This window comes from Gallus gallus, chromosome 2 (assembly GCF_016699485.2).
Source record: "Gallus gallus isolate bGalGal1 chromosome 2, bGalGal1.mat.broiler.GRCg7b, whole genome shotgun sequence".
In the NCBI taxonomy this organism is placed as follows: Eukaryota; Metazoa; Chordata; class Aves; order Galliformes; family Phasianidae; genus Gallus; species Gallus gallus.
This window is the reverse complement of record NC_052533.1, coordinates 19,711,211-19,724,337: the sequence shown is the minus strand read 5'-3', so window position 1 is coordinate 19,724,337 and position 13,127 is coordinate 19,711,211. Positions and strand designations below refer to the sequence as shown.

Here is a 13,127-nt window from a genome sequence, read left to right as displayed (position 1 = left end):
CTGAAAAGCAGCCAGTTTGTAACAGTAGGTGCCAGACAGATGCATTTGCACGTATACATAAAACCCAAAGGGTAAATATCCTGCAGAGTAAAACGTGGACTACTCTCCTCCCACAAGCAAAGACACTTGCCTATGCCCCAGTTCACAGATGGAGAGTCTAAAGTGAGGATGAAACCTGAAGCAAATAAATTAAAAATCTGGACACGTTTCTTGAGTTATTTCTTAAGTTGATCTCATTTTTCTGGCACCTCCTGGAAACCTGTGAAAAATAAGGTGTATTTCTGGACTACTAATCAGAAACACGATTCAAAGAATATTAGCTCTTGCCGGCTTCTTTTGAAAAAGTTCTGTCATTCCCTGTGGATGTTCACCACCAGAGTCAGGGGCTGTTGCTTTACCTGTCAGCCATGGAAGTAAGCGCATGACTGAGAAAAGAAACCCAAGGCCTACTTTGACTATGTCTGAAAGGAAGTGCAGCAGTTTGAGATACCAAGGAGAGCAGGAAGTGGTGAGACAGTAGTTTGCACAAACAGCGGATGGAGAACTGAGAAAGGTGGCTGAATCACACAGCATAACAAAGCGGGGAATATGCTGGCCGGAGAAAGCAGGCATTGGACAAAGATGGTGCGGAAAGCTCTGAAGGTGAGGATTCAGCGTGAAGGCGGCTGGGATGAACAAGGTTGGTGTCTGCTAAGATGGCAAACTTCAGTAGGAGCCCTTTAAAATATAGATAGGAGGTGAAGGTAAAGAAAAACACAGCTTTTAGACTACTGAAATTAGTGAAGCTGATGAGTGATTTTTATCTCCTTGTATCACTAGTGCAACGATTTATATACAATCTATATACATCATAGCAAAGCTAATGAGCTGTAGGCAGTCAGGAGCAGTTCATCTATTTGGAGCTGCCCAATTCCCATAGCAATTAAAGCTACAGAGGAGCAGCATTTCCTTATATCAGAAGGAGAGAGAGAGTTGAGCCCTGTTTTTTGCTTTCCTTTCCCCAACCCCACAATATTCTTGCCATTTACATACAGTAAAGATGGAGACCGGTGAAGAAAGTGGATATCTGCCGTATTCATGTCAGTGGAAAATTCTTTACTCAGGGGAAGTTCCCTGCCTACCTCCTCTGTGTGTAGCAAACCAGAGAGACTGCTCAGCACACCTCCACTCTGGCAACAAAGAAATTCATAGACTAGGCTAAGATTTTATTGGCTTAATCTTGTAAGGAGTGGAAAACACCAATATTTCCCTTGTGCTCATTTTTAAACAACTTCCAGTAACCAGTTTTAGAAATCTCTGCCCTGGCTTGGTTCTCCTTATTAATTGATAGCTACGAGAAAGACAACAATCAAAGCAATCTGGAAACGATTACTTTTAGTGTTCTTCACTTTATAAATATAAAGCCAGCATAACAATAATAATCTTTTGACCAGACATTTTGTAATAGATTTTAAGGTAGGCTGTCTATTCCAGAGATGGGAGCAATGGCTGAGAAGTACCAAGATCAGCAGCCACTCACACCTTGCTTCTCTCAAAAAAGATGATGATTTCACAGAGCAAGTGTACCCTGTGGAAGTGATTGTTGCTAACGTAGGAAAACTTGACAACACATGTTGCCACCACTACAGAGCAGGCTAAATTGTTGCTCACTCAGTCTTGTGGCCTGGCAACAGCCACATCACTGCAGAATTTCCCAACTGTATCTTTCTGACTAATGACATTTGGATGTTGTGACAACTCCTTCTGTACTTTGTACACATAAGATGGTTAGGACTCCCATAAATCTCAGTCAAAACTTAATTTGACTAGAACAAGAAACAAGAGATTAACAACAGTCAAGTCCAACATCCACCTCTGGGCCTATTCTACTCTCAGTAAAGGTTCTTTAAATTCCTTAAGACTTCAAAGGAAGAAGTTTGTTCTATGACCCTTCTGATTTCAGCTTCCTGATAAGGGATTTCAGATTCTGCAGCTGTATCTTAGCCTTCTTTAGCACATACATAGGGTCTATTTCATATCAGTTACACCTCAACGACATAGATAGCTTTGAATAAAAACCAACAGACTTTTAGAAAAAAAATAAGTTTATTTTAAATGAGCACATCTGTAGAACTATGATAGTACAATAATGAAGCATTTATTTTCTTAACCTGAATGTATATTTTACTGTAAATACATTAAGTAAACTGATCATTTAAATAAATTCTTTTAAAGCCAGTGACATCAGCATATGATATCAGCATTTTCATTGAGACAGCTTCTGAAAGCTCCTGCCTCCCAGCAGCATTTGCTCAGATTAGAAGTTCCTGAAGTTTGCCCACATCTCTGATGGTTGTTATGATACAGGTAATCATGTCAGATCTGAAACTGGTGTCCTGGTAACTAGTTAACACATCCAGTGAAACACATGCATGTGGTTAGAGGAACACGCAAGCAAAACCACTGCACTATTTTCTCTTCTTAGAGTGCTTTAGAATTGGTTAAAAAAATATTGCAGTTACCAATGGTGCAAAACAGCATCAAAAAAAAAAAAAACAAAAAAAAATTCAAAAAACGCAATGCCTTGAGATTTCGTATTTAACCACACTGGCAACTGAAACATAAAATTAGGAACTGCGGCATCTCAGACCTTCCATTAAGAGTTCCTGCAGCCCCTCCCTGCCCCCCACCTGCAGGGAGCAGTGACTAACAGGCCAGAGAGGTGGCTGCGCACACCAATCTGTGGGCAGAAGGCTGCAGGGCTTGTGGCAGGGCTCTACTGGTGCCAAAATGCTGGAGCTGAATAGGTTACTTAGTTTCCTATGAATGTGAGACACGGCAGAAACTACTGGATACATACTACGAAGTGTTTGCCAGCATTTTGTCTATGAGCAAAAATGAAGAGAAAAGGCAGAAAAAAAAAAGAAAACAACACTCTGCTGACACATCAGATGTTTAAAACTGCATTGACAGTCATCATCCAAAGCTGTAGGTGAAGCAATTATTGTTGATGGCTGAACAAACAAGGCTTCTCATGTCCCACTGTCTCAAATAACCTACTAAATATTTAAATGAGGGTCAGGAAAAGTATACAGGCATCTCAGCTGTCTATAGGAGAGGCTCGTGTTCTGGGTCAGAAATCACTGTGGCTAGGAAGGAATGCAAGGCATGGCATACCCTTGCGATGCAATCACCGAATTGAAAAAAATTCATGGAGAATGTCTAGCATAAATTACTGCTTCCACAACCGTTGGCCCAATACTTTACTTACACTGGAAACCTTTTGCAATTAGTTGAAATTGAGCTGTCTGGATGTAATATTTCAGGACGGACTTTATCAGACTCGGTTTGTGATTCGGTGACACTCAGTAAAGTTGCTTCAGCTACAGTCATGGTGGAACCCCTCTGGGCTTTGCCAGCATGGCAGTGAAGCCCACAGTTTGCATTTGTAATCCCACGCATCTGCAAGACTAGAAATGAAACCCACATTGAACTACATTTGTTAGACTCTCTCAACCCACTTCTGAAAGCTCCATATACAGGGGAACTTTATGTAACTGAAATTATTTAGAAGAGTCAAACAAATATTTTTAACCTTCCTATTTTCAAATATGTTATTGTCTACACTTCAAGATTTTATTTTCAGGCTTTGGAGATACGCACGTACTCTATAAGGAATAATAAAAAAAAAAGACATTGCTTCTCCAAGGAGTTCTTCACTTTTCTGGTGAAATAAATATAAATAAATCCAGTCTGTTTGTTATGGTTGGCCTGCAGTGGTAACCTTGGCTGGATGAGACGCATTATGTCAACATAGCACTGTTGACTTTCTTGTTGTACTTACACATTCCAGCACTCTACCAAAAATAAAGGATAAAAAAAAAGGCCAGTAAGCAATATATGCTTATATATTGAAAAATCTTTGCTGGACAGAACAAAAGAGACTCTGAGCTCTACCAGGCCCATGGGGTCACAGAAGTTGGAGACAGCAGGCATGACACCAGGCATTCGTGAGGAGGAAATCAGTTCAGCTACTCCCTCAGGATGCCTGTGGGGCAGGAGGAGATGGCAGCAGCATTCCCACTGCTCTCTCAGAGGAAAACTGATGAAGGAAGAGAAATAGATGAGTGAAGATGTGCCTCTTACCTTTTTGCTTATGGCAGGAGTTTTAATCTCCATCATCGCCAGATGGTGTGCATAGTATATAGTATAGAGCGACAAACTGAGAAAGACTTGTAGCCCTACGTTGATTATGCCTTTGGTCTTAAACCTATCTGCTATCACTAGAGCTTTTGTATACCACAGCCTTGCCCTTTTTAAAAAGGGTTCTCCCCTGCCCCAACTTCATTTTTTTATTCATCCCCATGTGAGGATATTGGTGACTTAAGCCTGTAGCTGGTAGAGACAGAGGAAATGAGATGTCTTATGCTGGTGATCAGAGCAGTGGGATTTCAGCAGTAGGATGTTTCCTTCAGAGAGGAAGAAAAATCTTCCATGCAGCCACAGCAGAGCTGTAACTGTGGACTTACCAAACTATCTTGAAAACACAAATGCTCTCATTGGGGACTGACTCCAAAATCTGCCCAGGAAGCTGAGCACTTGGTGCCTCAGCAGCACTGAGGTGTCTTCCACCCTTGTTACATTACTGGCACTTTGCAAGTGAGCTACTCCAAAGCTATTTAAAAGTAATTACAGGAATGATTGCGGTGTAAATATTCTCTCACTACATCTGTGTCTAGAAATGTCTGTCAAGCATACCAAGAGCTGGGACATAGCTCTGTTCTAACAGAAAGCCTCTTAGAAAATAGTCTATAGAAAAGAATGCATTTGAAGAAAATGTGAGATTCTATAAAGGTTAACTGAAATTAAGGATAAATTGAAAAGTTATTCCAACTTAATTATAGAAGTGTCATTTATGGCTGCTTGTTTTTTTTTTTCTATCCCTTTTTCCTGTGCCTCAATTAAGAAGAAAAAGCATTGAGATTTCCTAAAGTTTGAGAAAAAACCTTTTTAGATAAAGTGTTGTGAGTTTAAAATGTTAATTTTGCTGAGACAGTCTGGAAACAAATAAGCCTAACCTCTATGGGTCAAGTCTAAATTAGTTCTTTTTGATAAAGAGAAATCTTATTGAACAACAACACATCCAGTATGGACTAGAAGTCAATTTTCAGCTGTAGGGAGCTAAGCTGATTTAAGACTCCAGCAAACATGTTTCACATAATTCATAAGAGAAATACAATGGGATATTGTTGGAATTGTCTGTCAGGGACCCTGCACAGCAGCTGAAGTTCCTGAGGATGACTTCATTGCACTAACAGTGCCAAGTCACACATAGCACTCGTCTCCTATGGTTATTACAAAGTTGCTCAAAAGTTAAAAAAGTAATAGATTTAAACCTCAAGACATTAATCTATACTGTGCATAATCCCCATTGTCGGTACCAGTCCAAGCATCATGTATATTACAGTACAAGAGCATTACTGAAAGAATTCATTTTAAGGATAAATCTCAAGATTTCTCTTCACACCTCAGAAATGGATTTCTGAGTAATCCATTCCTCAGTCTTTGGAAGAGCCTGTCATCTTACCCACATGTTGTTTCATTGTCTAGAAGGCTCCTTCATTGATCTAGTGACCCATCTGGTGGATGAGGGAAAGGCTGTTGATGTGGTCTACCTAGATTTCAGCAAAGCCTTTGACACTGTCTCCTACAGTATTCTGCAGAAGCTGGCAGTCCGTGGCTTGGACAGATACCCTCTTGGCTGGGTAAGGAACTGGCTGGAGGGCTGGGCCCAGAGAGTGGTGGTGAATGGAGTTAAATCCAGCTGGTGACCGGTCACGAGTGGTGTTCCCCAGGGGTCAGTGCTGAGGCCTGTCCTGTTTAATATCTTTATTGATGACCTGGATGAGGGTATTGAGTGTACCCTCAGTAAGTTTGCAGATGACACCAAGCTGGCTGGAAGTGTTGATCTGCCTGAGGGTAGCGAGGCCCTACAGAGGGATCTGGATAGGTTGGATAGCTGGGCTGAAGCCAATGGGATGGGATTCAACAAGACCAAATGCCGGGTCCTGCACTTTGGCCACAATAACCCCAGGCAACGCTACAGGCTTGGGGCAGAGTGGCTAGAAGACTGTGTAGAGGAAATGGACCTGGGGGTGTTGATTGATGCTAGACTGAACATGAGCCCGCAGTGTGCCCAGGTGGCCAAGAAGGCCAATGGCATCCTGGCTTGTATCAGAAATAGTGTGGCCAGCAGGAACAGGGAAGTAATTATCCCCCTGTACTCAGCACTGGTGAGGCCACACCTTGAGTACTGTGTCCAGTTTTGGGCCCCTCACTGTAAGAAAGACATTGAGGCCCCGGAGCGTGTCCAGAGGAGGGCAACAAAGCTGGTGAGGGGTCTGGAGCATAGGCCTTATGAGGAGTGGCTGAAGGAGCTGGGATTGTTCAGCCTGGAGAAGAGGAGGCTCAGGGGAGACCTTATTGCTCTCTATAACTACCTGAAGGGAGGTTGTAGTGAGCTGGGGGTCAGCCTCTTCTCTCGTGTGACTAGTGATAGGACTAGAGGGAATGGCTTCAGGCTGCGCCAGGGAAGATTCAGGCTGGACGTTAGGAAATACTGCTTCTCTGGAAGAGTGGTCAGGCACTGGAATGGGCTGTCCAGAGAGGTGGTGGAGTCACCGAGCCTGGTGGTGTTCAAAGAGAGTTTGGATGTTGTGTTGAGGGACATGGTTTAGCGAGAACCATTGGTGAAGGGCAAATGGTTGGACTGGATGATCCTGTGGGTCTTTTCCAACCTTAGTGATTCTATGATTATGCAGAGCCTTATCTCGTCATGGTATGCTTTGGACTTTGGTTGTAGTTCTTAGTAACCTCCATGTCCTGAAGCTTATGGGAAATGTCTATTCCATGTCAAATGAGCAGCCACAAACACTTGCAAAATAAAACATCTACAAAGCAAAATAGTTGTTAGACCATCCTACACAGGCATAATAACTCTATAATAATAACCATACACATGAGAAATTATAAAAAAAAAAATCAGATAGGCATTGAGTCTGTATTTGTAACAGGAAGCAGGACACCTTTACATCCCCCCAAAATGGACTTCTCCACTCTTCTAGATACTTTATCTGTTTCTTCTCCAGCTGTACGTATCTTCTTTGCACATTTAATAAATTTTCTACTCCAGCCCTATAGCCCACAATATTTTTTTTGCATGCCGTCAACCTAAATTTGGATAATCTTCCATCCCCAACCCCAGCCAGCCAGAGTATATTGGTGTTTGAATATTAGACATTGAACTGGCATGTGAAAGCAACTCTTCTTAGAAACCTGACCTCCTTCGTTTTGGGGTGTGTAAGCCACATCCTCTTCCCTTTTGTAAACGCTAACTAATCCCAGAGTGGCTAACACAATGTACAGTTTATGAGATTCACTGGAACCAAGGATTTGGCACAAGAACTCAAACTGAGGGATCCAGTAAAAACTTGGCCCTCAGCTAGTAACGTTCTGCTTGTTCTGGGCATCTCAAAGGAAGATCTGAACAATTGCTGCATGTAATTAATAATTCCATTGCTGTGTCCTGCCCCTTCCTCAGAAGGAAAAAATATCATCATTTCCTGGTATATCATGGCAAGAAAACATTTGCTATTTATGCTTTTTGTAAGTGATGGACCTGGGAGAGAGGGAAGAGTGAAATCACTGCCAAATTTAATTGGGATTTTTATTTTGTGGGGGTTTTTTTATTACATTTTGTTTTTGGCTGGGAGTCCTTTAAGCAGTTTCTTTTGAAAAAGCCTGGCCAAAAAGTAGCAAATCTGTAAGTGGCAGGGTTCATTAATGACACACACTAGAATCACTTCTTTCAGCCTTCTCCAAAACAGAGAAAGGATGGATGAATGGATGGATGATTCATCTTTGAAAGGTTTGCAGTCTCAAGGTTTAAGGCAGACAAGTCTGTAGATATTGCTTCCCATTGCAATGTGACAAATGAATGATTATTCATGCTGTTGACTTCTACCTGTGCCAACAGTTGACCACAAGAGTAACAACTGTGCACCATTCTTGATAGTAAAGTGAAAACAGTAAAGTCAGCAATACAGCAAAAGACAGAAAGAAACTCCACGCATCGCAGTGTTACACAAATATTCTACTGAAGTCAAACAAAATTAAAAAGGCTTTATGAAGTGCCCGTCATGACCCTTGAGTAGTTTCTTGTAAAAAGAAATACCTATATATTCATTAAGATGTACTCTGAAATTGCCTGCATTGATACTGATGGAAAATAAGCTATTCTAGAAAAATTGTAGTCCTTTGTTCCATTTGTGATAATCAATTATAATTAAATATACATGAATATAATGCTATAACATGATGAAAAGCACAGCAATGATAGCAGGATAGCAAAGTCCTAGGCTGTAGCAAGTGAGAACTTGCTCAAATACAACAACCACAGAAACAAATTAAAAAAAAATTGCTTACCCTTATAAGACCTCAGTTAAGCAGGGACCTCCTGCAAGATACTACTGCCTCCACTGCCAACCATTAAATCAGGTCTGGGAAGGGGTAGAGCCAGGATCCAGATGTATGCACCTGAGCTCCCCTGGGCTGGCCCTGCCTTCCCACCAGGTGCTCAATCACTGGTTCAAGCCCTGACTTAGCATTTCTGCTACAATGAACATGTTCCAAAATAGGTATAGGGGTGTGATGTGAACAGTGCAGAAAGAATTTCTCCCTGTTCCTTCCTTAATTAACTTGTGATGAGCTAGGCAAGCTGTGCACCATAGGAGAACAATTAGCAGATGCTAGCTCTATCAAATCAAAGAATTTGAGGCCACAAGACCTTTAATAAAGCATTCGGTGGCAGGGACTGACACAGTGATCTTTCAGCCAGACTTTGCTGTTCCTGTCAGCAATCTGTAGCTCCTCTAGTTTTGTGTCAGTCTCAAGAATGAGTCAGGAAGAAAGAGTAATAAAAATTCTCCTCTGTATTTTCTCCTGAATGTCTTAATGTTTCTTCAAGCTCTAGAAACATAAAGTGAAATTCATTTTCTTCGCAAGCCTTTCCTTTCTGTGCTCTTGTAATTATTATATGAGTTCTCAACACATCCTACGTCTTCTCTTGTCCCCACTTTCTGCACCTTGCTATACTGAAATTTAACTGCAGTGCAGATTTCATTACCATACTCCTTATTTTTCCACTCAGCAATGCAATTTCAGAATTGACATCCTTCTGCTACTGAATTTGGTGCCTTTTTTTCCCCTCACAAAAATAGGAAGATATGGGCCCTGATTATACCATGTTCATTTATTCCGATGTCTTCCTCAGTCTATGATTTCTGTTGCCCTTTCCATTGCCATAATTTCTCAGCTGTGTGCTTTGTTTTCTTCTGTATGTGCATATACAAGGCTATCCAAATACCCATTCTCTTATTCCTACTGCAATAAATCCCTTCTAAAAATCCAGCTTCTCTGAGTAAAAAGGACTTTCAAGTCTATAAAAATTAATTGGATCAAAATAACAGTGTAACTACTCATTTACACTTAAAATCCTCACACACTTCTCTTGTTCTTTCGTCCTCTGAGAATTTTGCCCAATTTGACTTCAGCGAAATGCAAGCTTCATAAAACGAGGAAAACAAATAGCTGAAATTTCAAGTTACTTTTTTTTTTTTTTTTGGAGATCCGAATCAAGACTGAAACACTCGACATGTTCTGGCAATTAGTTCTGCTCAGAGTTTAAGGTTGAGCACTGAGCCTAGGAGGATGCCATGCCTTTTGTCAGCTTGGAAAATCTTGGCCTTTATGTCCCAGTCATTGCTAAAGATACTGCTGAGAATCATCAGTTAGTGCTATTACCATTAAATGCAGTGAGTCAGAGCATTCCAGTTGGTTTCTTTTCTTTAAGGGATGGATTACATTAATTGTTATACGAATGAAAGAACTGAAAAACTTCCAATTCTCTGCTCTGTGCTGCTAGAATTGTGCATGCTGTTTGAGACAATCCAGGACTTGGGCAGAGGTGTGCTGGCTTTGGAAATGATTGCCTGATTCCGTAAAAGAGAGACAAAAGGAGACAGAAAATACCCTGCTCTGCCAACCAGAAACCATAATAGAGGGGAACTTTACGTGCAACAATAATAATAGCATGCAACTGCATGGCACAAGTCATAATCAGAACACTTCCCCAGTGATGAAAGACCCACCAGTTTCATATCGTTCATCTGACATTAAAATATAGTACTGCAGAAAGACGTGGTTAGTTTTGAGTACGCAATGTAGTCATTTCCTTGAAGAAACCAGTGGATACTCATAGACATTTGCTGTGTTTTGTAACAATGACAACTACCACAGGCAATACAATTTTAAAAATAACTTTCATAAAAGAATTTTCAGTTCACTTCCTGAGATCATAAACTGTCAAAGTTACTCAGAAAAGGAGGCTTAAGGGCCTGAACACTTGGGTGTTAGTAAATTTTTGGGTTCACAAACCCACACCAGCTTCTCTCAAGGTTCCTGGGGTTCAGAAAAAGCAGCTTTTCTCTCGGCTCAGCGGAGGTGTTCTCAGCACAGTGTAAGTGCTGCACCAGGCTGAGGGGAGCAGCGTCCTTCCCCCAGGCCCAGCTACACGCAGCTCCCAGCCAGAGGGAAGGACTGCCCCAGCAGAACGGTTACACCAGAATTTACAACTATTTATTTGGAAATGGGAACCTGGGGCCTTTCTGCTTTCAAAACCAGAGAAGTCTTCTCAAACCACAGTTAAAGGAGGAAATGCTCTTTTCTCCAGAAGTTACGGTGTTCAGTCAAGCAGCAGTCCCAGCACTTGTGTGTCTGAATATTATGGAGATTCCCTATTCAGCTGCTGCAGGATGTTAACCCTCTTTCATATTCTCCTGTTGAAGCAGTCCCTCTTGCACTGAGCGTGTTCAATATTCATGGACCTGGGGGAAGTGTGAAGGGAAGCCTCTGTAGGCCAATGCCTTCCAGTCCTTGCTCCCGAAAGGACACTGGGCTGCTTTATGGATCTGACAACAAAGGGAATTGCATTTGCATAGCAGGATGTTTGGGCTGGATGCCTTAGGTTTATGGGTCATTATATACTTTCTGGAGAAAAAATAAAATCATTTCACACTTTAAAGCTCAGCAAAAGTACAGAAGTCCCATTGATGAAATGATTCAAATCAATTTAGTCAAGGTCTGGGATATTTGGAAAGCACATTCCAAAATGCGCTAGGTGGGCTAAATTCCTTTAGCTTCTTGCTGCCTAAATCAAATTGAAAATTTTAAACAACTGTGAATGCTATTATTTTCAGCGATGTTTTCAGAAATACGGATTTTCCAGAGAAACTCTGGCTATTACAAGGATTTTTTCATTCTTAGTGTAACAGATCTTCAGTAGATAGCAGTACATCTGCATCCTCTTGGCTGCAGCCATCGGCTCCCCTCTGCCCTCCCTCCTCAGCTCTCTGTGGTTCCTGCAGCTATGATGAGATGCAGTCTTTCCTGACAAGTACTGTGGAGCTCCTTCAAAGAGGCCAGTTCTTGTCCCCCTTTGGGCTTGGGATGCAAATGTGGACTACATTTATTGCAGCTGTACAAAAAACTTCCTCCAGTTTTGCACCTGTGTAAGAGCCCACCAGCAAAAGGTACTGTGGGGTTTGTTGTAGTCCTTATAATTGAATATCTTTGCATTTTTAGGGAAATTTCACAGAGGGAAACAGCAATGAGGCAGGTGGCCAAGAGCACATATGGCAGCACTGACACAAACATATGAAAATTATATCCAAAACAAGAGGGAACGAGGTCCTGCTTCTTTACCAGAACAAACACCTCCCTGAATTTCAGGGGCAGAGCATTGTCGGAGTGAAGGATGGCAGTTGCACATGCGTGCCATAAAGGTTTTGTGGAGCATAAACAAACTGTGGGCCATTAAGAGAAGCAGATGGAGCCAAGTGCACCTTTGGCAGCCCAGCAATCTGTGACAGCTCCCGGTGTGCAGAGTGCAGCATCTTCCCTCGGGGAGCCGCTTGCTGCCCGCCACTGTGCTTTTTGCCTGTGTTCCTTTACTCATCATTGCCATCAGAACCAAACTACAGCACAGAAAGGAACACAGCCACCGACCAGCCAACCAAAAATCTCCCACTACAACCTTAATAAAATATACGGGCTCCGATGCTTCCCATAAGGTACAACACCCGAAGGGCAATAGCCAACCCTACTGTGAGCCAACCATACTGTGGGGTATGGACATCACCTCACTCCTTGTGATATCTTGCAGATATCTTTGCATTATGTCAGTCACTTTTAGAGCAAGGAAGAAAATGGTGTCACCAATCAGGTGTGTCAGAGTGGGATTGCTCCCTGGGAGAACACGCCTTGGGCTTTGGGCAGCCCGGCTTTACGCTCCCTATGGGACAGAGATCTCACCACCTCCCTTACACCACTCTGCATTCACGCTGAAAATGGTGTGGGGGAGTTTTTCACTGCTGCTCAGGCTTTTCCCGTCCAAAGTTATGCCACTGCTATTGGTGCCTCTGTCTCGCTGGCAGCCCCGCTGCGATAGCGCAGTTGCAGTAGAAGCTTGAGGATTTCTGTCCTGCCTTTGAGGCTCTTTGGGGATCACTTCTAATGACCTTTTTGTAAGAGCTCTTTCCCGAGACAGTGACCGTGTGCCTACAGAAACTAAAAGCAAACAGACCCTCGGTTAAAACCGCTCCTGCCGCTCCCCCGCTGACCAGGAGCGCTGTGCCCGAAGGCAAAGCGATGCCCCTCCTGCAGCCGTGGCAGTGCCGCAGCGCCCGTCCGCAATGAGCGCAACTCCGTCGGCACCGACGAGGCTGGGCGGGCCCCCGGGAGCTGCGGGGAGCGCGCTGAGCCCTGAGCACAGGACGGGAGGCTGAGGGGGGCCGTCGGAAGCAGCTAACCCCAAACCCACCGACGGTTCACGTTTCTATCTGTTTGCTTTGGACGTTCGGTAGCCCTTCGTGAATAGCATCACTCCCCCGATCTCGGTGCCTTTCAGAGAGCTAAGAAAGAAGGGACGGGGCTCGCACAAAGTTCAACGCATGCATTTTTAAGCACTCGGCCCGTTCTAGGAGCGCTGGCGGAGCACCGCAGCCCGTCCCGCCCTCGGAATCACTGCGCTG

General features: G+C 43.0%; 1 protein-coding gene across 2 annotated transcripts in view; it reads right to left on the bottom strand.

The window, feature by feature from the left end:
• Positions 1 to 13,127, bottom strand: part of TRDMT1 (tRNA aspartic acid methyltransferase 1) — a 43,512-nt gene that overhangs the window by 29,408 nt on the left and 977 nt on the right. The gene's annotated exons all lie outside the window — the stretch shown is intronic.